The sequence below is a fragment of the Castor canadensis genome, chromosome 3 (assembly GCF_047511655.1).
Source record: "Castor canadensis chromosome 3, mCasCan1.hap1v2, whole genome shotgun sequence".
Classification (NCBI taxonomy): Eukaryota; Metazoa; Chordata; class Mammalia; order Rodentia; family Castoridae; genus Castor; species Castor canadensis.
Window position 1 is genome coordinate 100581757 of NC_133388.1, and position 21529 is coordinate 100603285.

Consider the following 21529-nt stretch of genomic DNA (forward strand, 5'->3'; position numbering starts at 1 on the left):
CCTGTGCTGAGATTCTTTCAGCAGCTGACTGTTTCCAGCTCTGATGCTCATGATCCTCAATGATCTCCAGCTATGGACAGTCTACAGACGTGGTTATTCTTGAAAAGCCTCAACATTTCACAGGAAAATTCAAGAATAGTACCCTGATGTCTGTTTACACAGTGATGGAGATGGACACCATGTTAACATAACATCTTCTATGTACCAGACACAAAATGCATGCTCGTATAACTTAAACAACTCCTCTTCAGAGTAGCCTTTGAAAATCCATTGTTTTAAAGTTTTATTTTATTGTACAGATATAAATTCATATCCCATGTTATGGCACAGAGTGGACATTTTGGGGGTCATGATGGATATTTTCAGGGTAGATAGAGCATTCCAACTATAAGGCACAATGGATAGCAACTCTTCAGGTGGAACTTCAGTTGAGGTCAATGTAAGTTTTAGTCTCTTCTCAGTGCCCTCAGGGCCTTGGCCTGATGTGAAAGGCTCCAGTGCCTAATCCCACTTGGCTGCTAGACGCCATTGGGACATGGTGGTTTTCTGGAACCTTCCCTCTAACTCACCCCTGCAGCAAACATGGGTCTGTAGTGGCTGCCTGAGGTTCCTCCTGGCCCACAATTAGGCAGTGAGTAGAAGTAAGTGCTGTAAAAGCTAACAGGTGTTTTCTAGTCTCTGATGGAGTAATAGGAAAATAAAAATCAGACACATTTGATGGCCCTATGAACCATTACACCATATCAAGTTCTTCTTGCCTACAGAACTAGCCTGGCTGCTTTCTATAACGGTGCCACCATGGCTCATGTCAGGTAGATTGGCTCTTATGGACTCTGGAATTCATTTTATTCATGAAGGTTACCTGGGTCTCAATGCCCACTTCACTGCTCTTGGAAAAGGTACTGTCTGGAGAATCTCAAGATCCACCTGGCCGGGAACAAAAGCTGCAGGAGATAGCACTAGGATGCTTATTGCAGCTGCATTTCCTGATATGACATCAAACCCAATGAGTGTCAGGAGGCCTTCAGATGTGGCACCATATCAGGACATTCCTAAAGGTCAAGACTACATTTCTACTGTTTCTGGGGCCCCCAAATCAGCTATGCTAAAATATGTACTGAAATCATCAGCCATCACTCTTTGCTCTTTTCAAAGTGCAGACTTGGATTACTTATGTTATCTGCTCTATAGAGAATAGATGGGGAATGATTGAGGGAGATCAATATTCTCAACTTTACTTGGACAAGCTGCAGCTTTCATCTGTTCTTAAGGTAAATTTCATCCCATCCACAGGCATCCAGGGTTGTCCGATGCGTGGGGAGAAGTCAGGCCTGGTTTGGATCCATGTTGCCCATGGCTTCTCCTCCCCATTGGGCCAAGCATAGTTCTGTGCTATTGTCCCTCTTCCCTTTCTACCCAACCAGATATTGCCTTCTGACCAATCCCTAGGCTTCCTTCACACAGGATCTTGCAGTGAATTTTGCCAAACACAGATGGTCTTCATGCAAAAAGTCAGAGAACCGGGGCCCTTCCTCTATAGTGATGGTGGCAGACAAGTATCTTTAGTCCTTCCTGTCCAGATTTGACTAAATACCTCTCCTAGAACAGTGAGTAAAAGGGCTTTCCTTGAGAAGTTTTTAATTTCTATGGCTCACAAGAAACACTCAGGCCTGTCTTAGCCTTCAGAATCACCTTGCTGATGTTGAGCATATTTGAATTGGTCAAAGATAAATAAAGTTAGGACAATTTAAATTAGTAAGTTTACTGTATTAGATCCTCTGCAGTGGGAAAAACTTGAACTGAAAACATTTTCAAGTTTTGGGTTTCCTACCTATCCACATTCCTCCCATATGTGCTCTCCCCTTAGTGTGTGACCCAAGTCCAAAAACATTGTTGCATTTGCCCTAGATCTAAAGTCCACATATGAGGGAGAATATATGATTTTTGGTTACTACATATAAAATTAAGGATGCTCTTTGTGTCTACTATTTAATCTTGGTTTATTTCAGTTAGTGCACAAGTGGAAACTTTTAAGTTTTATGGGAGTCCCTAAAGTAGGTGTTATTGGTGTCTAGTAGTAAGGAAATGAACTTTTGCCAGTGGATGAATTTCTGTAGATGAGTACCTAAATTGGGAATCTGTGAGGTAAAAACCTAAACTAAACATCTTCCCTTTAATTTTTGAGTTATCACACATTAATTCCACAGGGGAATATGATCTTCCTCCTCTTCCTGTTATTTTTCCTGTTCTTTTATTCCCCTTCATCCTCCTTGTACATCTTCTTTTTGTTTTCAGAATATATTTCAGAGGGATCTCATTTACTTTAGTGATTTCTGTAAGTTTTCTCTTATGGAACAACATCATCAGTGTTGGAAGATCCTCATGACAGGGTTGAATTAATACCTTAGTGATCCTTGTTGGTGCCTTGGCAGTGTTTCCACACAGCCCTGATGATTAGGAACCCCTTGGAAATGGAGAGTACAGGCAGCAGCACAGGCACTTCCCAGGGTTATGGAGAGCCACCTGCCTTTGCATTTTGAGTTGTTTCCCTTCCTCCTTAAATCAGATAGCATCCCACTGCTACAGGCTCATCCAGCCCTGGTGACCATTAACTGCACAGACCTGCTTTTCCTTTGCACACACTGTAGCATGTGAAGACAACCCTTGAATCATTTGGAAGCAGTTATTCCTAAGCCTAGTTTTGGTTTTACTTGTCATTAAGACAGATATGGGTCATTCTAAGACATACATATTGCAACCTGTTGCATTTGACCAATGGCCACATTAAGGAGGACTTGACACAATAATGTTATCCCTAAATGTTAATTCATTATCAAAGTTCAATACAGAACAGCAAAGTATATAACAGAGATATGGCAGGATGCACAAAGTTAGCACAGCACAAAACATCTCAAAATAATGCACAAATACTTCAGTAACAGCATGACAACCTGACTGTGATCATCGGGTCTCCCAACTCAAGATAAATCCACTTAAAAAGGGTGGAATCCACTTTCTTTCAAAAGCCTCCACACCTCCTGCTCTGCTGGAACACCCATCCTTGTGATGCAGGTGATTTTTTTCATTGCCCTTCAGCTTGTTCACACTTGGGGGAGCACACAAATTATGTCCTGTGGGACGTTTTCACTTCATTGAAAACTGAAGAACAGCTTGAATCAAAGATAGTATCACACATTTAACACCTCCAGAAAAGATTTTAGTGATGATACAGCAATAATGTTACCTTAGGTTTCTCAAATGGGTGCTGTAAATATGAGTGGGATGCAAAAAGTTCCCAAAATTAATCATCTGGTAGCACAAGCAATGTATTTGGAAGTCTTTTTCCTGCTATAGTACTCACCACATAACCACTTTCTTTAACCCATTTATTTTATCTTATTGCCTTATTATCCTGTGATTCCATTTTACCAAACAATGGTTATAGTAGACTTTAATCCTTCTCTGTTGGTCACAGAGAGCTCAATAAAAAGCTGTCTAAAATACTTTCCTGCAGGACCCCAAGCACACAGTTCTCATCCTCTGATGTGAGTTTCAATCCCATGGCTTGTTCTCTTCACAAATCCTCTAGGGAGGAACAATACTTGCAATGATTCCTGGATGCATATCCAAAGAGAACATCAATCTGCTGGAAAAGTGACTCAATTAATCCAAACCAAGACACTTAACAAAAGAATTTGTGTACTGCCAACACTGGTCCTGAGGGGGCAGATAATCTCCATAGGGAGCCAAAATGGAATCTGCACAGGCACAGGTGATACTCATCACAGATTGCTCTGCTCCTGAACTCCTATACCTGATTTCACCCATCAGGATAAAGATCCCTGTGGGGGGAATGCGAATCTCCTAAGTTCCACCCAGAACTGGGCTGAAAAGCCCCTCACAGAGCCTGGATCATGACTGCTCAACACCGTGGACAAGCTGTGTTCAACTCTGCTGCTTCTGACTCTCCCTGCTTGTGAATGCTCTTCAATGCTCCCTTGGGGTAGAAGTGCTCTGTCATCACCTGAACCTGCTTCACCTTCTTCTTGTGTATCTCCACAGGGGTCCTGTCCCAGGTCACACTGAAGGAGTCTGGCCCTGAATGGTCACACCTTCCCAAACCCTCAGGATGACATGTTCCTTCTCTGGCTTCCCACTGTCCTCTGCTAACATGGGTGTGGGCTGGTTTGTCAGCCCCCAAGCAAGGCACTGGCCTGGTTGGAAAAGATTTGGTGGAATGATAATAGGTAGTATAGCCCACTTCTGAATATCCAACTCATCATCTCCAAGGACTGCTTCAACAGCCAGGTGTTCCTCACAATGCCCAGCATGGAACCTGCAGACACAGCCATCTACTACTGTGCTCAGATACACAGTGAGATGCCTCAGGTGGCTCCTACACAAGATCCAGTCTGCTACTCTGTGCTGGACTTGAATGGATGGGTCTGCTTGATCCTGAGAATGATAAGACCAACTATACACAGAATTTCCAGGGCAGGCTGACCCTGACAGTGGACAGATCCTCCAGCACAGCCTTCATGGACCTGATCAGGCTGACAGCTGACGACTTGGCTGTGTATTACTGTGCAAGACACATTGTGAAAACCACATCCTGAGACTGTGAAAAAACCTGAAGGAGAAGTCAGCTGGCTTGGGCTAAGATGACACAGTATGAGGATGATGACTGGTGTAAGGAAAGAGGTTAATTACTTGAGAAAAAGAAAAACAGAGCTATGAGTCCATGGTGATTGTTTGGGAAAATTTCACATGCCAGACATCATAGAAGCCAAATGCAGAGTCCTGGGATGTTCCCAATTAACAATGCTTTACTTATTTATTTTTTATTTTTGTTGTACTAGGAGTACATTGCAACATTTACAAAAGTTCTTTCTATATACCATAGTTGAACTTACCCCCTCCATCATTCTCCTTTATCCCTCTTCCCACCATTCCTGGGAAAGTTACAAAAGGGCTCATTTTTCCATTTACATTCATGAGTATATGATCTTTCAACCATATTCACTCTCCTGCACGATTTCCTCATATCCTCCATCCATGGGTTCCAGTTCCCCAGAAAAACCTGTTTTGCCTTCCTTTTTTAATGACTTCTTTGTTTGTTTAAGGTGTTACATGAGGTATTTCATTGTGACATTTCCATGGATATATGTATAAGAACCTGAATTGGTTCATACCATCTCTTTTCCTTTATCCCCTAGGCCCTGTCTTTTGGAAAGTTCAACAGGTTTAAAAATTTAATATTTATTCTTCTGTAGGAAGTGCATCAACCATACTGACTTTCTTAACCTCATATTGTGCTTCCATCATTTGTATGTGAACTCCCCTTAGCATGACCTGTTTTTCATAATATTGCATGTATTTATAATAGGTTTATATTGTACATAGGAGAGAAAACATGAGGCTTTGACTTTCTGAACCTCGCTAACTGCACTTAAGGTGATCTTGTCCAGTTCCACCTATTTACTGGCAGATGACAAAAAGTCCATTCTGATGCTGAATAAAATACCATGGTACAGAAATATCACATTTTTGGTTTTTTTTGTGGTACTGGGACCTGAACTCAGGGCCTTCACATTGAGCCACTCCACCAGACCAATATTTTGTTATAGGTTTTTTAGAGAGAGTCTCATGAACTATTTGCATGGGATGGCTTGGAACTGTAATGCTCCTGATCTCTGCCTCCTGAGTAGCTGGGATTACAGGTGTGAGCCACCAACACCCAGAAATATCACATTTTCTAATCAAACCTGTATTGACAGTAACAGCCATGTGTTTGTTGTCATGGAAACATATATTAAATCCATTGGATAAGAAGCATGAAGAAGGATTATTACATGACATTTTAACTTTATTCCTAGGAAATTACCACAGTGATTGTGGTAATTTTATTATTTTTTAGCAGAATTTAGTACTTATAGAACTGGTTTTTGTTGATGGAAAAAGGAGGGACTGGCTCAGAGACTTACCCAAATCCTTACCACACAGCCTTCCCCACTCTTGGTATCCTACACAGAAAATAAGGGTTTTGAGCATTCAAGGTCTTATGGATGGCCGCAAGACCTTCACTCAAAGACTTTCTAGAACAGCCATGGAGAATCATTGGTGTTGCCCTGACAAATCATACACTATGAAGAGAGACCCAGAATAGCTTCCAGGTATTTCAATAAAATCAATATAAGTCACTCAGTGACCTGTGAAATTGAAAATATCTTCAAATGATCATTCAATGCAATGCTACAAATCCAAATGTGCAGTTTCACTGTGGACATAGGTCTTCAAGTCAGTCAAGTGCATAGACAGGAACATGATAACCAATTTCATAGTAAAACTCTATATTTGCCTGAAGTCAACTCCAGTAATGTGAGTGATGGTCCAGGGCACACAGACCATGTCCAGCCTTTGTGTGGAGGAGACCAGCACTCAGTGTGAGGTCTACATTGAGGTGATCCAAGGCTCAGACTCAAGTCTTTAGTGAGCTCACAGCTAGTAACCAAGAACAGGACATCACCAGACATACATTAGCGTGCAGGAAACCAGGGGGCACTCACACCTCAGCCAGGGAAGGACCCTGAGGAGCAGTTGCAAAGAGAAGTCAGTAAAGTGTTTCCTTAGTCCATCTAGGGTTTCCTCTTCCCACTTAACCACAAGAAACTCCAGACCATCCACCACATAGTTTTTAATACTTGCCCAGAAGGACATGAAGAAAGTCATATTCACACTAAGTCACACACACTCACATATACTCTCACACATGGTTACATACACTCAGAAACACACACTCACAACCACAGTCACAGACACACACTCCTACATGCACAGTCACCACAATAACACAGAGTCACATGCTCTCACACTCACACTCAAACACTCACATTCACACACACTCACATGCTTTCTGTGTTTTTCTTTTTTCTCCAAAATCTTTATAGATATCCAAGCACAGAACTTTCTAAAATTGTAAGAATTCAGGAAAATAAAGCCTCCTTCTGCTCATGTAACTAAGCCCAGCCCTGACCCAGCAGCTCTCAGACATAAGATGAGCCCTGGATTCCCAGCTAACCCCATTCAATGATCAGCACTGAACAAAGACCACTTACCAAGGTGTAGGATATAAGATGGGTTTTCCTTGTCCCTATTTTAAAAGGTGATTTATGCAGAACAAGGGACATTGAGTTTCTACGAAAAAATGAGAGGAATAGTGGGGTTTTCTGACTATGATTCTCTGTTTGCCCCTGTCCTGAGTGAGGTGCAGCTCATGGAGTCTTACAGAGGCTTGTTGCATCCTAGGGGTCCCTGAGACTCACGTGGATTCACCTTCAGTAACTATGTTGATGTACTGTATCTGTTGCTCCAGGGAAGAGGCTGGAGTGTGTTGGAGTAATTAGTTACAATGGTGGTAACACAAACTGGGCAGACTCTGTGAAGGGCAGATCCACCATCTTCAGAGACAATCCCAATAACCAGCTGCACCTGCAATGAACAGCCTGAGAACTGAGGACATGGTCAGGTATTACTCTGCAAGAAACACCATGAGTGGTCTTCAGTGTGAGCCCAGACATGAATATTTCTTCAGGGGTGCTCATGACCAGCAGTGGGTGATGAGGTCCAGAGAGGGTGATGCAATAGCAGAGAGTTCAGAGTCAGCTGCTGAGCAGGTGCACATGGAGTTTAAACTCTGGATTCCTGTCAGGCTCTGACAGATTATTGGATTCAATCATCTATTGTTGTGTTGGATGGAACTAATTGTTTTTGTTATCAACTCCTTACCTTGTTATCCTAACATATTGGGCCAGTATTTCTTTCTGTTGATTCAGCTTATCCATGTGAATTTCACAATGATGAATACTATCCCTCATGTTTACAAATGATAATGTAGCACAGCATACTAGCACTTGTCATTAATGCAGATAAAACACCCTCAAGATTCCTGGCAACATCTGTAAAACTCTCTCATTTTTTTCATGACAGGAACCCATGTCTTGGGACATGGAAAGTATTTGTGCTGTGTGTGTCCTCTAGAACCATTGCAGCTCCCAAAGCTCCCAAAGCTGTGACGAGGTCCATCAACAGCAGAGTCAGCAGGTGCTGGGGCCTCCTCAGCTCAGCACTTTCTCTGTGCATGTGAGGAAGTTGGTTTGCGAGTAGAATGAAAATCTCAGGAATCCTGTGCCCCTGATCTGTGATGATTTCTGTGCATTTTACTGCCCTGATATTTTAATTGATACAGGGTGAGCCTGGGGACTTGGAAGTGATGCTTCAGTGTTGATACCACATATAGACTTATGAAAATGTGACATCTGCATCATCATAGGATGTGATTTCATTTGTTTCATTCTGTAAGGAAAAAAATATTTTTCTGACACCACTAGTCTGTCAAGAGGTATTGTCCCAAATTTAAAGAAGGTTATACAAAATGTTTTGCATATGGGAGAAGGAGGAAAGTGTAGGAACTATAATATTGAAAACAAAAACAAAATCTTGGATAGCTTGTGACATCTGAAGAACTCACACATTAATAAAATTTACTTGGGAATTCCTAATTAAAGGTGAACAGAAAGCAAAATGGACATCAAAGACATCCCTGGAAGAGAAAGGTGAAGGGGGGAAGTCCTGTGGTTATCTCTAGGAACGACCTGTTCCTGCTGGAGCCAGGAGGATGCTACTTTGAAAGTTTTGCTAGAGTTATATTCCTGGAAGAATACCAGCTATTGCAGGTTCCAAAGCCAAGAGGAAAGGAGGATTGCAGAAGGGAAAGACAGACTTAGCCAAGAGACTGCAAGGGTGGGGAGGAAAGTAGAGAACTATGGCAATTGGTTTGTATACTGGAAGAGACAGACTGTGCTGCAGAGTATTTGAACTGAAAAACGAATTTCCTAATCTTCATTATTTTTTAAATAAGAAAAAAAATAAGCCCAAATCAAAGAACAAAACCAGAAAGCAATCCTGGCAGAAGCCAATACAAAGGACATAAACACACAGACAATATTTAACCACAGGGCAGATGACAATTCTCAAAGCCCAGCTACAAATTCCCAAAAGTAGGTGCCATCCTGGGATACCCGAGTCCTTTTAAATATACATACTAAATAAAAACACCTGTTGAGTAAAATAATAATTTCACACAAATCCAAACATTCTCCAGCTCTTCCCCTCTTTCCCCAAAACAGCCCTCAGGTATCTGTTCTCCTATTGCATGACCAAAGTCAAGTCAATCTTCCTGGAGTTCCCTCAAAGCGTCTTGACAAGGATCCTTATGTATGAACGTAGCATCTAAAAACATCATGTTTTCTGGGCTTCCAGGTCCATGGGTGCCCATGTCAACTGTGGGGAAAACAAATGCTCTTCATGGACATCATATTGCCTGGAAAGCCCAGAGGCCCAAGGTGGGTTTAGAGCCAGGCAGGCTCTTGCAGCATATCATGCACATGGGACAAGCTGGGTTGATTCTCAGGATGTGCTGCTCAGCCATGGTAGATTGTGGTGTTGATGTCGTATGCTACTGAGGGTCTATATTGCTTTGCTGGAGAAAGACTTATGGTCTCATTGGGTTGTGCCATGTCATGGATGGACTTGTACAATGGGGCATCTTCACAGTTCCTGCTGGTCCTGGACCACCCATGCCAGGTAATGCTAATCCTATTGGTCACCCATCGTTCCTTGCATGTGCAAAAATCCAGGTCCAGGACCTAGGATAATGGTGTGAACCATCTCCTTCTGTCTAGCTTCTCAGATGGAGTAATGTAGGGCTGATCAAACTCAGGTATTCTAGTCACTCCAGGTCAGATGTCCTCCCACAGATTTGGGTCTACAAACACCAAGGACATACTGCTCCCCAGCACAGTTAAGGCATCATGACCCCTGGGCCTCCAGGCTTGCAAAGTGCTGCATCTGCTGAACTTTGGGGCAGGATGGTGGGAGAGGCCAAGTGTGTATTTGCTTGGGAAATATGTCCCTACTGGGAAGTTGTGTTGTCTCCCACAGGGACCACTGTGAGGGAATGGAAACTGCACTGGAGGAGACTGTGCTGGAGGTAAGCCTGGGGTAAATCTATCCCTCCCTAAGGTGCCCAGAGGCTCCTGGGACCTATGCCTCATGATAGAATTGTATGACGTCAAGTGAGGCCCCATTGGGACCCCATGAAGAGGCATGTTGGGTCCCATGGTATTCAGAGAAAGCATCTGAATGGAATGAGAAAGTGGTTAGGTCATCCCCATTGGGCAGTGGGTTGGCATCTGAACCATGGAGTTTGGACCTAAAATTCAAAGACTCTGTATTGATTCCCATTATTCATTGATGGTAATTCAGGAGAACAAGCTGGAGGGGAGTTGCCATTGAAGCTGGCCACAGTCTTGAGAGCCTCATGGTACAATGGAATGGGGTAGAACTGGGCATTGCAAACTTGGACATCATAACTGAGAGAGAGTTCTGGGAAAGGGTGAATCTGGAGGCCTAGTGTAAGGTGTAAGATGTACTATAGGGAACACTTCCAGAGATATTCACAGAGTCAAGCTGGCATGCTGTAGGAAGTCAGGGGCCACCTGACTCCATACTTCCCAGCCTGGTGTTGGGGCCATAGTGTAGAAGGCTTTGTAGCTTGGAGACATCCCAGGAGTCTGGAGGGGAGGCTTGGGAGAGGAGGTCCAAACAGGTGATGGGGCAGGAAGTGACAGATATTTGAGGTGAACAGGAAAAACAGCAGCAGACCCCAGTACTGGGGGTGATTTAATGGAACAGCAGCTGCTGGTCCTGCCAGCATACATGACAGTTGTGAGGGGGTGAGAGAGGGCCTTGAGATTCCCCAAGGGCGAGCACAGCATGGGGGACTGGACTTGGTGCATCATGGGCAATTTCAGAAGGTTAATGCCTGGGGAATACACGTGGCTGCTTGCAACAGATATATCCTCACTCAACTGTGGTAACTGTGTTTAAGCTAGTGGGGTTACTGGACGGGTTAAGAGGTAGTGGGGGCATATGGCTGAGCCATCTGTTAGTCCTTTGTACAGGGCCCTATTTGTGTTCTAAGATTCCTCAAGCCACTGTTGCTGCATGGAGCCTTAGACATGGGTAGGACTGGCCTGGGCCCATGCAATGCTCCTGCTGAGGGTGCTCAGCAAACGGCAGGAACACCATCTTTTGCTGGGCAAGCAGCATGTCTGAATTAGCTGTAATTTAATCATCACCTCAGAGCCTGGCCCTGACTCTCAAATCTTCTCAGAGATCATCTGAGATCTAGGTCCCATGTAGGCATATAGATGGACATCTCCCTTCTCCCCACCAGGAACCATCACAAATTTATGTTCTCATCAGTACCTATCTGTGCAGACATTTCTTCTGGAAAGTCACCTCTGAAAGGGCTCAGATGGCCCTCAACTAGTATCTGAGGGAAATGGAATTATTCCCACATTGCACATGGTACTGGGAGCCTGGGATCATCCTGTTCATCTCAGTGCACATCCCCAGTGGGAGACCCACCTGTTACTCTGCTAGCTGCTCTTGATACATCTCTTCAGACAATCCTGAGAAACTAGGGGTTGTTGTGAGGTTTAGGCCTCTGTGCAAGGCCAGGCATTATCTGAGAAATCTGTAACACCACACAGAAGGCCAAAGCTGAGGCTCTGAGAAAATGGAAGGTGGAAGATGAGATGTGAGTTACATGACTGAGAATCTGACACAAGATCAAGATACTCACTGCTTTTTTGGCTGAAAATGGGAGATGTACTCATTCCTAAGAATTTTCAAATGTTTATATGCAATCATGAAGCCCAGTAAGTTTACATTCATTTCACCAGCAATATATGATACAGAATTTATTGATTTATCCCCAAAATGTTATCTTTCCACAAAACTCCAAGACACTCACATCTCCTTGAGTAATGCTTCTCTGAGTCTTCCAACCAAAAGCTTGCTACATAGAAGGAAGACATGAAAATAGAGATCATGAAAACCAACCCATCCATGACTCTGGGTTCTGGGACTGAAGAATAGCTCTGGATGACCAGCTGATTACCTTCAATTAATAGGAATTAAGACAGAGCAAACAATATGGATATAAGCTGTCAAGGCATAAGATGCCCTGTTCAAAACGGGATGTGGAAAAAGAACAGATCTTATCCTCCTTTCCTGTCACAGAGTCACCTCCATCACATGTATCTTTGGGAAGAGATGCTGATAAACACTGGGTTGTTTCAATTGTTCATATGATGGGGACATGTCCAGGTCACATGGGCTGACCTCGAGAGCAAATAACCTTGATGTGCTAGACAGGGACTAAAGCTGCATCCACCATGGAACAACATCATTTCAGATATTCTCTGAGTAGGTCAGAATGAAGTAAGTTGCCTAGGGAAACCTCCCTGACTCAGAGAGAGTCAATGACAAGGGACTAACACAATCTACAAGCAACTTACACACTTAATGTTGGACGTAAACACTGGAGCTCTATTCAGACACGGTAACACTTACCATGTTACACTGATCATTACACACTGCTATGCTATTTGTATGTGATGTTTGCCAATAACACCCAGTCTATGTAATTGGTAACTTCCTGAGAATGTCTTTGTCACTCAGGGTCCATGTGGAGAAAGACCGACATGTGTGGTATAGGATTGCATAGTGTATATATTTAGGAAGCTCCCATGTAAGAGAATATGAAGATGGGACTGTGAGCTTCAGAAATTTCTCCTAACATGGTTCACGATTATCCCCTGGTTAGGAGAAGTTGTTTGGATTGAAGTTTCCTAAAAGTCTGTTTCCTGTTCTGTGACTGCACCAGTGCCACCTCTGCACTCAGTCAAGTGCTGGGAGCCTTGTTAGTTCCCGTGTCTTCTGCACATAATGATGGATGCTAGTAGGCAGTTCAGGCTTCTGTCCTTCACAGACCCTAGAGTTTAAGGCAGCTCAGGTGTTATTCACTATCCATTATGTGAACATGATTATTTGAAACCATGTAGGATAGACAACTAGCATTCATGAAAAAAATATTTGAAGGAGGATATGATTCCAAAACCCTGGATGAGTGTAAGCCTGTTGTTGAAGACATAGAAATGAAATGGTTGATGAAATTAATGTAAACGTATGAATGAAGTTGGAATTTTGAAGAGTTGATGTGAATGAATGCATGGCCTCCAGCTACCTATACCATTAAGATGGACATTGTGTTTACCTGGTAACACTATCCCTATGTAAAGTTTAAAGCAGAACACATAAGCCACATCTCTAACATTATCAACTATACATGCTAAGCAGTACCAGTTGGATTGCCTGAATCTGCACAGGTTTGTAATTCGAAACAACAGTGAACACCTGAAGACAAAGCAGTTTCCCTCTTCAACTAATGACCCAGAGGCTGGAAGCTGCATCAAAGGTCTGCACACAGAATGAATGACAACAGTCTCTGTATGGATGGTCCAGCTGCATGATGTATATTTCAATTTGTTGCCACGTCCTGGCTGTGTTCACTGTTCAGACTTCATTGTAGCTCCTGTTTCAAGATGGTGATGGTCATACAAAGCCCACAGGAACACCTCTCCTGCTTTTCCTGTCCCAATGATGTGAGACACTTCCTTTGCCACCCATTCCCAACATGTGTACTTTTCTGAGGCAGGGACAAATGAACAGGGCCAAGTCACCAGGGACTAAATTATGAGATGGATACTGGCTATGAAGGTGTGCAGAATGCTACAGTTCTGTGGTCGTGGATTCTTCTAATGAGGTTTCTGAGGAAAGATATTAGGGTGGGAGGGGTTTTAGGAACTTGTTTTTACTATCAACTCACTACCTCATGGTTCCACCATGCTAGGACAGTATTTCCTTCTGTTGACAGAGCTTATCTGTGTGAATTTCACAATAAAGGATAGCAACTCTCATATTTATGAGCCACTAATATACTGTAGCATATTAGGCAAACACTCTCACCATTAATGCAGATAGCATAGTGCTAAGGTTCCTGGAAACAACTGTTTGAATCTGTCATTGATTAATGACAGGAAACTGTGTCTTGGGACATGGAAAGTTCTCGTGCTGGGTGGTTCCTTCAGGGCCTGTGCAGCTCCCACAGCTGTGCCCAATCCACCGATAGCATAGTGGGCAGGAGCTGAAGGGACTGTGCAGTGCCACGGCCTGCTCAGCACATTCGCTGTAGGTGTGAGGCTTGTGGAAAGACTCCACGCTACTGTGTCTCTAATCTGTGAAGATTTCCACACATTTTACCACACTCTCATTTTAGTTGATGCTGAGTGATCCTGGGGAACTGAAAGGTATGCTACAGCATTTACATCACAGATAGACTTATGAAAATGTGAATCTCCACCATCATAGGACATGCTTTCTATTTCGTATAAGAAACAGTATATTTTATTTTTCTGACACCACAACTGTGGCAAGTGGTTTTGTACAAAATTTAATGAAGGTTAGACAGAACATCTTGTGCATGACAGAGAAAGGAAACAAACATTTGAAACAAAAATAATATCTTGTATAGATTTTAGCATTTGTTCCAGTCCCCCGTTAATAAAATTCACTTTAGAATTGTTAAGAGAAGGAGTAGAGAAAGCATGGTGGGTCGCAAAGTCTTCACTAGGAAAAAGAAAGGTGAGGGGGGTGATAATTCTAGAGGATATTCTCACGGCAGAGCCATCCCTGCTGGTTTCAGGAAGATGCTCCTATGTAGGCTTCAGTAGAGTTATTTTCCTGGAAGATAATTGGGTATTGTCACTGCCAAAGTGAAGAGGAGAGGAAAGCCACCAGCACAGGCCTGACGGAGAAACACACTTAACCAAGGGACTGGAAGAGTAGGGAGGAAAGGACAAAAGCATGGTGATTGATTTGTACACTGGAATAGACAATCTGTGCCAAAGAGCACATGGACTGAAAAACAAGTTACCTAAGCTTCATTATTTAAAAAAAAACAATTCTGCTTCCCACCAAACTTAGTTCCTTTCTTCTGCTTTTCACTAATACTCTTCTCTGAGGTGATAGCTTGGCTTTTCTCTACACTGAAGTTGAAAGAAAATAGTAAAAAGGTCTGAAGTCAGATTCTCTACCTAATGTTAACAGTCCAGAATTCCTGTTCTCCTGTTGTCCTGAAGACTAGAGTCTGCTAAAATTTTACAGTATAGTACAATACACACAAAAAATAAAGCCCAAATCAAAGAACAAAACCAGAAAAGAATTCTAAAAAATGCCTGTTGATTGAATGAATAGTTTGTTTTCAGGTAAATCCACACATTCTTGAGCCCTCCCCTGCTCCAAAGCAGCCCGTGGGGGTCTTTGTTCTCTTACTACATGACCAACTATCAGTCTTCTTGGAGTTCCCTCACTGCAGCTCTCAGAACCTGGAAACAAATCTTGAACAGGATCAATATGCCCAATCTTAGCAGCATAAATCATCACATTTCCTGGGTTGCCAGGTCCTTGGCTGAACCGACTCTTACCCACATCAGCCGCCATGCCCGGGGGCCACAGCTGTGTGAAAATCATGATGTTCTGTTGAGGTTACATCAGTCCTTGCTGAAATCATGCCCACTGCAGCAACTTGGCTTCTCATCAGGCTGGGCTGCCTGGGCATGGTATATATTGCTGATGACATACTCCAATGGTGAGGTCCTATCAGAAAGAACACAGTTACAATAATATATTCCATACTCGGTACTGCTGTGACAGGGAGTTTGAATTGTTTCCCTATAGAAATTCAAATTGAAAGGTGATGGACAGGTAATTGCTGAGAAGTCAGTGTAATATGACTTTCAAATGCCTTGGATCATCACACTGTACCCCACTGTTGTCTCCATAATGTACAACCATGTTGATGTAAAAAGAAAATTTACAATGATGATGAATGAGACTGGGGCTAGGGTTAGGGTTAGGTTTATGGTTAGTGTTATTGTTAGGGTTAGGCCTAGGGGTAGGTTTAGGGTGAGGGTTAGGGTTATTATTAGGCTTAGGGTTAGGGGTAGGGTAAGTTTTAGCATTAGTATGTTAGTGTTAGTTTTAGGGTTATGGTTAGTGTTAGGCCTAAACCTAGGTTTAGGACTAGGGTTAGGGTCAGGGTTCATATTTGGGTTAGGGTTCTGGTTAGAGTTATAGTTAGGGTTGGGTTTAGGATTATTATTATTGTTACAGTTACATCCTGGGCTTAGGGTTTGGTTGGGGGTTAGGTTTTGTGGTAGGATTAGGCTTGGTGCTAATGTTTGATTAGGTTTAGAATGAAGTTGAACGTTAGTCTTATTGTTATTATACCTAAGGCTATGGTCAGGTTTAGGATTTTGGTTAGGTTCAGGCTTAAGTTTAGGGTTTTGGTAGGTTTTCCATCAATATTAGGTTAGGGATAGGGTTAGGGTTGAGTTATTTTAGTGTTGTGCCAAAGTCGAGTGTCAGGGGTAAGATTAGTGTTAGGGTAGATTTAGGGTTAGGGTTTTGCTTTGGGGTAAGGCTAGGGTTACAGTTAGGGTTAGGGTTAGTGTTATTGTTAGGGTAAGGCCTATGGATTTGTTTAGGTTTAGAGCTAAGGTTAAGGTTAAGGTTAGAGTTAGTGTTAAGGTTAGGTTTAGGCCTGGAGTTAGGATTAAGATTTGGGTTAGGTTTATTGTTTTTGTTAGATTTATGCTAGGGCTTGGTTTGGGATGAGGTTACAGATAGGGTTAGGCTATCGAGTGAGAAAGAGAAAGAGAGAGAGGGAGAGAATGAAACAGCAAGGAAGAAATAGAAAAGGAGTGAATGGGAAGTACAAAGACAGACTTTTAGAAATAATGAAAGAGAGAAAACATGTATCAGATAATCAAAGAATCAAAAAGGACAGAATGAAAGAGAATTAAAGAGAGATAGAAAGATAGTAAGAAGAACAGAATGAGAGGGAAAAAGAACATAGAGAATGACAAGAGAAAGTAGAAAAAGATAGAATGAAATAGAAATAGAGAAGAAAAAGGAAAGCCAGTAAGAAAGAAAAGAAAAGAGAGATAATGAGGAAAAGATAAAAAGAGAGAAAGAGGATACATTGAGAAAGAAAAACAGAGAAAGAGTATGAGAGAAAGAGAAATAGAGAAGGAAATTAAACAAAGATGGGGAAAAAGATTGGGAAACAAAGATAGGAAAGGAAGAGCTAAAGGGAGTAAAATGAGAAAGAGAGAAAAGAAAGAAAACTTAGAGAAAGAGAGAGAGAAAGATGGAAAAAGAAAGAAAAAGAGTAAGACAGAAAGTAAAAGAAAGAAAGAGATAGACATACAGAGAGTTTAAGAAACAGAAAGATAGAAAGAAAATGAAATTAAGAAAATTAAGGTGAGATAAACAAAGAAACAGAGACAAAGGAAGAGGAGGGAAAGGAAAGTAATAAAGAAGAGAAATGAAGAGATTAGTGGTAGATTAAAATAGGAAGAGACACAGAGAGAAAAGAAGAAAAAGAGAGAGAAATACAGAAAGAAAAAGAAAAAAGAAAGACAGAGGGGAGAAAAACAATAAAGGAAAGAGCAAACAAGAAAGGTAGAAAGAAACAGAACAAAAGAAAGAAATAGGGAAAGATAAAAGAGAGAAAGAGAGACAAGATGAGACAGAAAGAGAGAAATTAAAATTAGGCATGAATAGAAAGAGTGAGAGAAACAAAGATAGGGAGAGAGAAAAAGAAAACCAATTGACAGAGAAAAAAGCCTGAGAGAAAGAAAGCATAAGGAAAAAAGAGAAAGAAAAGGAAAGTAGAGGGAAAAAAATAAAAGACAGAAAGAAAGTTAGAATGAAATTAAGAAAAGAGAGGAAGTATCAGAGTCAAAGAAAGGGAGAAAGAGGAAAATAAGGAGCTACAGAGATAGAGTGAAATAGGAAAAGAAAAAGGAAAGAAAAAAGGAAGGAAAGATTGAAAGAAAAAATAGAAAGTGATAAAGAATTACAAAAAGTGTGACAGAGAGAGCTAGAGGAAGATAAAGAAGGAAAGAGAGGGAGAAAGGACAAAAGAAAGAGAGAGGGTACAGAGGGAGGGAGGAGGGAAGGAAGGAAGAAAGAAAGGAAAAGGGGAAGAAATGAAGAGAGACCAAGAGAAAATAAAGAAAGAGAGGCAGAGGAGACAAAAAGGAAAGAATGAAAGAATGAATGAAAAAGAAAAATTGAGATAAAGACAGAGATAGTAAGAACAAGGGGAGAGAAAAAAGAAAGGAAAGATAGAGAATAAGGCAGTCATAATCTCTTAGATGAAGAGATGTGTGACTCATTGCTCACCACTTCTAATCAGTTCAAGAAATTTAAATGTACTTCCACTCTTTACTAATACATATCTATTACGAAAAAAAGAACAGTAGAAAAAGTTTTTAAAAATTCAATGTAGATAAATAACACATAAAACAATGTATATTTCCTTTCTTTGAACGTGGGGTCTTGTGCTGGCCTGGCATAAGTTCTACCACTTGAGGTTTATTCCTCAGAATAGATTGTCTATAAGTAAAATTAACATATGAATTATGACCTTCCCACTCTGTCCCCCATATTTAATTTTAATGCAAATCATTTTTTTCCAATCTTCTTATTTCAAATGCCTCAAAATAGGAACAATGGAAACCTAAAATTGATCATGCAAATGCAAAGGTAAAGATACAGTGTTGCATCTAGAAGACAAATAAACTGGAATCCTGATAGTCACGGGAAGATTTCCACAAACTGTGCACACAGAATGGATATGGATGTGAGCAATCTGGCTCACCTAGAAGAGAAAATGAGCAAGACACAAGGGGAAAGACTCACCCTAGATAGTCACAGGTTTCTGCCATCTTCTTCCAATTGTGCCCATGTCTCCCTTCAGTGATCCTGGGATTTCTGAGATCTCGCATTCCTCTGCAGCTCTTCGTTGTGAGGAAGAAACAATGATAAATGACTACTCCCTGTATATGAACTGCAATAGCAGTTCAGCCTTTGGTGTAATTCACACAGTGCAGTCCCATGACCTGTGCTGAGTCTGCTCCTTCCCTCATGTAAGACCTCGCTGTAACTGCAGGCAGTTCCTGTTATTTCCACAGATGGTGCTCATGGGAACTACAAATTTTTGTGCCTGTGGACTTCTAAGCCACTAGACTTTCCTTTATCCTGTCAGTCATTGGAAATGAAATGAATCTGGGCCCTGTCTGTGGCTCCCTAGGGAAAATGGAGCTATTCACTCTTTCTCTGAAATATCCCAATAACTGCATGGAAATGTCTTTGCAAATTGTGGAGACATAGAGAAATACCATCTCTGATATCTCTAATGTCACAGACACCAAGTCACCTTTGCCTCTTTTCCTTCTCTATTTGAGCCTGGTTGAATTTCCGAAGCTTCTGAGCATTCTGGGGATTCTGTGGTTCCTGTTTCCTTGTCTTTTGGGCCGTCAGTCTCTGGGATCATGGATCTGTCCTTGAAATGGATGGGACAACTTTTGCTTCGTTCTGGTTGTCTAAAGGCCACTCGGTCTTCCAGTTTGCCTGCATGTAGAAAAGGAGAGCTGTTATTGTCAAACCCATATTACAGGGTGCTCTCAAGTGTCAACATACATAAGTATTTTAAATCACATCCATATTCTTATAAGGAGTGCACATGGACTTCCACCAGATTTGTTGGTACAGTTTTGAAAATTATATTTTTGTTTACAATGACCTTTCTAGGAAAGGATGCTACAAAGGAAGGTTGGAGGATATCAAGGTAAGGATAATGAGCCAGAGTTCAGAAGCAGTATAAAATGTGGCTGGAGGATAATTTACTCCTCAGAGTCTCTACATGGTTCCATCTGCTTGGTGAGCAGGTCCTAAGAAGGGAAGGATTGCACATGTCACCTAATCTAATCATCTTGATCTGATCTCATTGGACTTTGTGATCTCCCTTATGAAAAGTTGTATGACTGCTGCTTACCAGTTTTAAACATTTGAAGAAATTTAAATCTATTTCTAATCTTTACTAATATGTGTTTAGTAGAAAAAGGAACAATAGAAACAATTAAAAAAACAAACACTTAACTAAGCATCCATGAAAAATACATAAAAACAATGTTCACACAGTTTCTTTTTTTTTTGATGTGTATTGGGGATTTGAACACAGAGTCTTGTTCTTAGAAGGCAGTAACTCTACCACTTGAGCCTTATTCCCAGCCCTAGATTTTCTCTAATGAAAATTAACATATGAATTATGACCTTTTCCCTCTTTCTCCACTTACTTAAACATTATTCAAATCAATTTTGTCCAATCATCTCATTTCAGGTGTCCCAAACAACAACAATGAAAACACAAAATTTATCATGCAAATGCAAAGTAAAAGGGGACAGTTTTGCATCTAGAAAAATGCATAAAATGGAATCCTATTAGCCACAAACTGTGCACAAAGAATAGGGTATTTGTGAGAGTGCTATGGACCAGGAATGAGATTACAGTGAGGGAATACAGGTGATTGAATTCATATACTTACAGGAAATATAACAATGAAACTTATTTCAATTCATTAATTTGGGGCAAGAGGGAGTCAAGGGAGATAGAATATGGGGGCAATCCAATTGATGAACAATACAAGCCTACACAGAGCTATCAAAATGAGTACCCACTGTACAAGAAAAATCTCTAATGAAAGAGTAATAAAATATACTAGCAGCAAGTAAATTAAATATATGAGGGGCAGAGTAAAATAGTTATATGCATATATATTTATTTTACTTAAAGAATCCATAGCACTGCAAACATTATAGAGCCCCTGCCTAGCAAGCACAAGACCCTGACTTCAAACTCAAGTAGCATCACAATTAAATAGGATAAGAAATCTACACTGTTTGGATCCATGAGGTTTTTATTGACCCATTATTAAGAGTTACCTTTGTTGTTATTTTTATTTCCCTTTTTTACTACTAACTTCATGTTAGTAAAGTTTGTAGGGAGATTTAAATTTCTGCAGATGGTAGAAGTGGTACTGAATCATCACACAGCTTTGCATCTGAGAGATTAGGAGATCAAATGTGATTGGATCAGTATGATTGGAATAGATGACTGACATGTCAATCATGTGACCCTCATAGGGCCTTGTAAAAGGCCTTTGTGAGGCACCTTTCTTCACATGTATTTTCTCCACTGTCCTGGAACCTGCATCAGGGCTGTTTTTCTAGCACCAGTCTCAGTGAAAATTTGCTGATACACACAAGAAAGGTAAATGAATTTCAGGATAGATTCTATTTGCAACTTGTAGTTCAGATTTTTTATCAGAAATCAGTACATTGCAAATAAATGGTGATATGCATGTTTGGATCTTAGGAAAAATTGTTTTATTTTATGCAGGCCTGTAATTGTAAGGCTGATATCCCAGTGGCAAGGAGTTTGTGGCAGGAAGAGCAGGGGGAAGTTATACCTGAATACATAGGATCTTCAGGAAAAACTGTGGCTCATAGTGAAGACCCTCTGTAAAATCTAACAAACAAACAAAAATGACAAAAAAATGAATAAACATAGGAATACATGGAGCTCATCTGTAGAGTTCTTGCCTAATACAGACAAGGTCTGGAGCTCACCACAGCACTGAAAGAAAAGAAA

General features: G+C 41.3%; 1 long non-coding RNA gene and 1 pseudogene across 1 annotated transcript; both read right to left on the reverse strand.

The window, feature by feature from the left end:
* Positions 1 to 9335: 9335 nt before the first annotated feature.
* On the reverse strand, positions 9336 to 13803 carry LOC141410433 (B-cell CLL/lymphoma 9 protein pseudogene; annotated as a pseudogene).
* A 725-nt stretch (positions 13804 to 14528) lies between these two features.
* Positions 14529 to 18870, reverse strand: LOC109677753 (uncharacterized). The gene is made up of 3 exons (XR_012445916.1): positions 18739 to 18870; positions 15453 to 15624; positions 14529 to 14709 (listed from the first exon to the last, which is right to left on the reverse strand). It is a non-coding gene; the product is annotated as an uncharacterized lncRNA (long non-coding RNA).
* Between the last annotated feature and the right edge of the window lie 2659 nt (positions 18871 to 21529).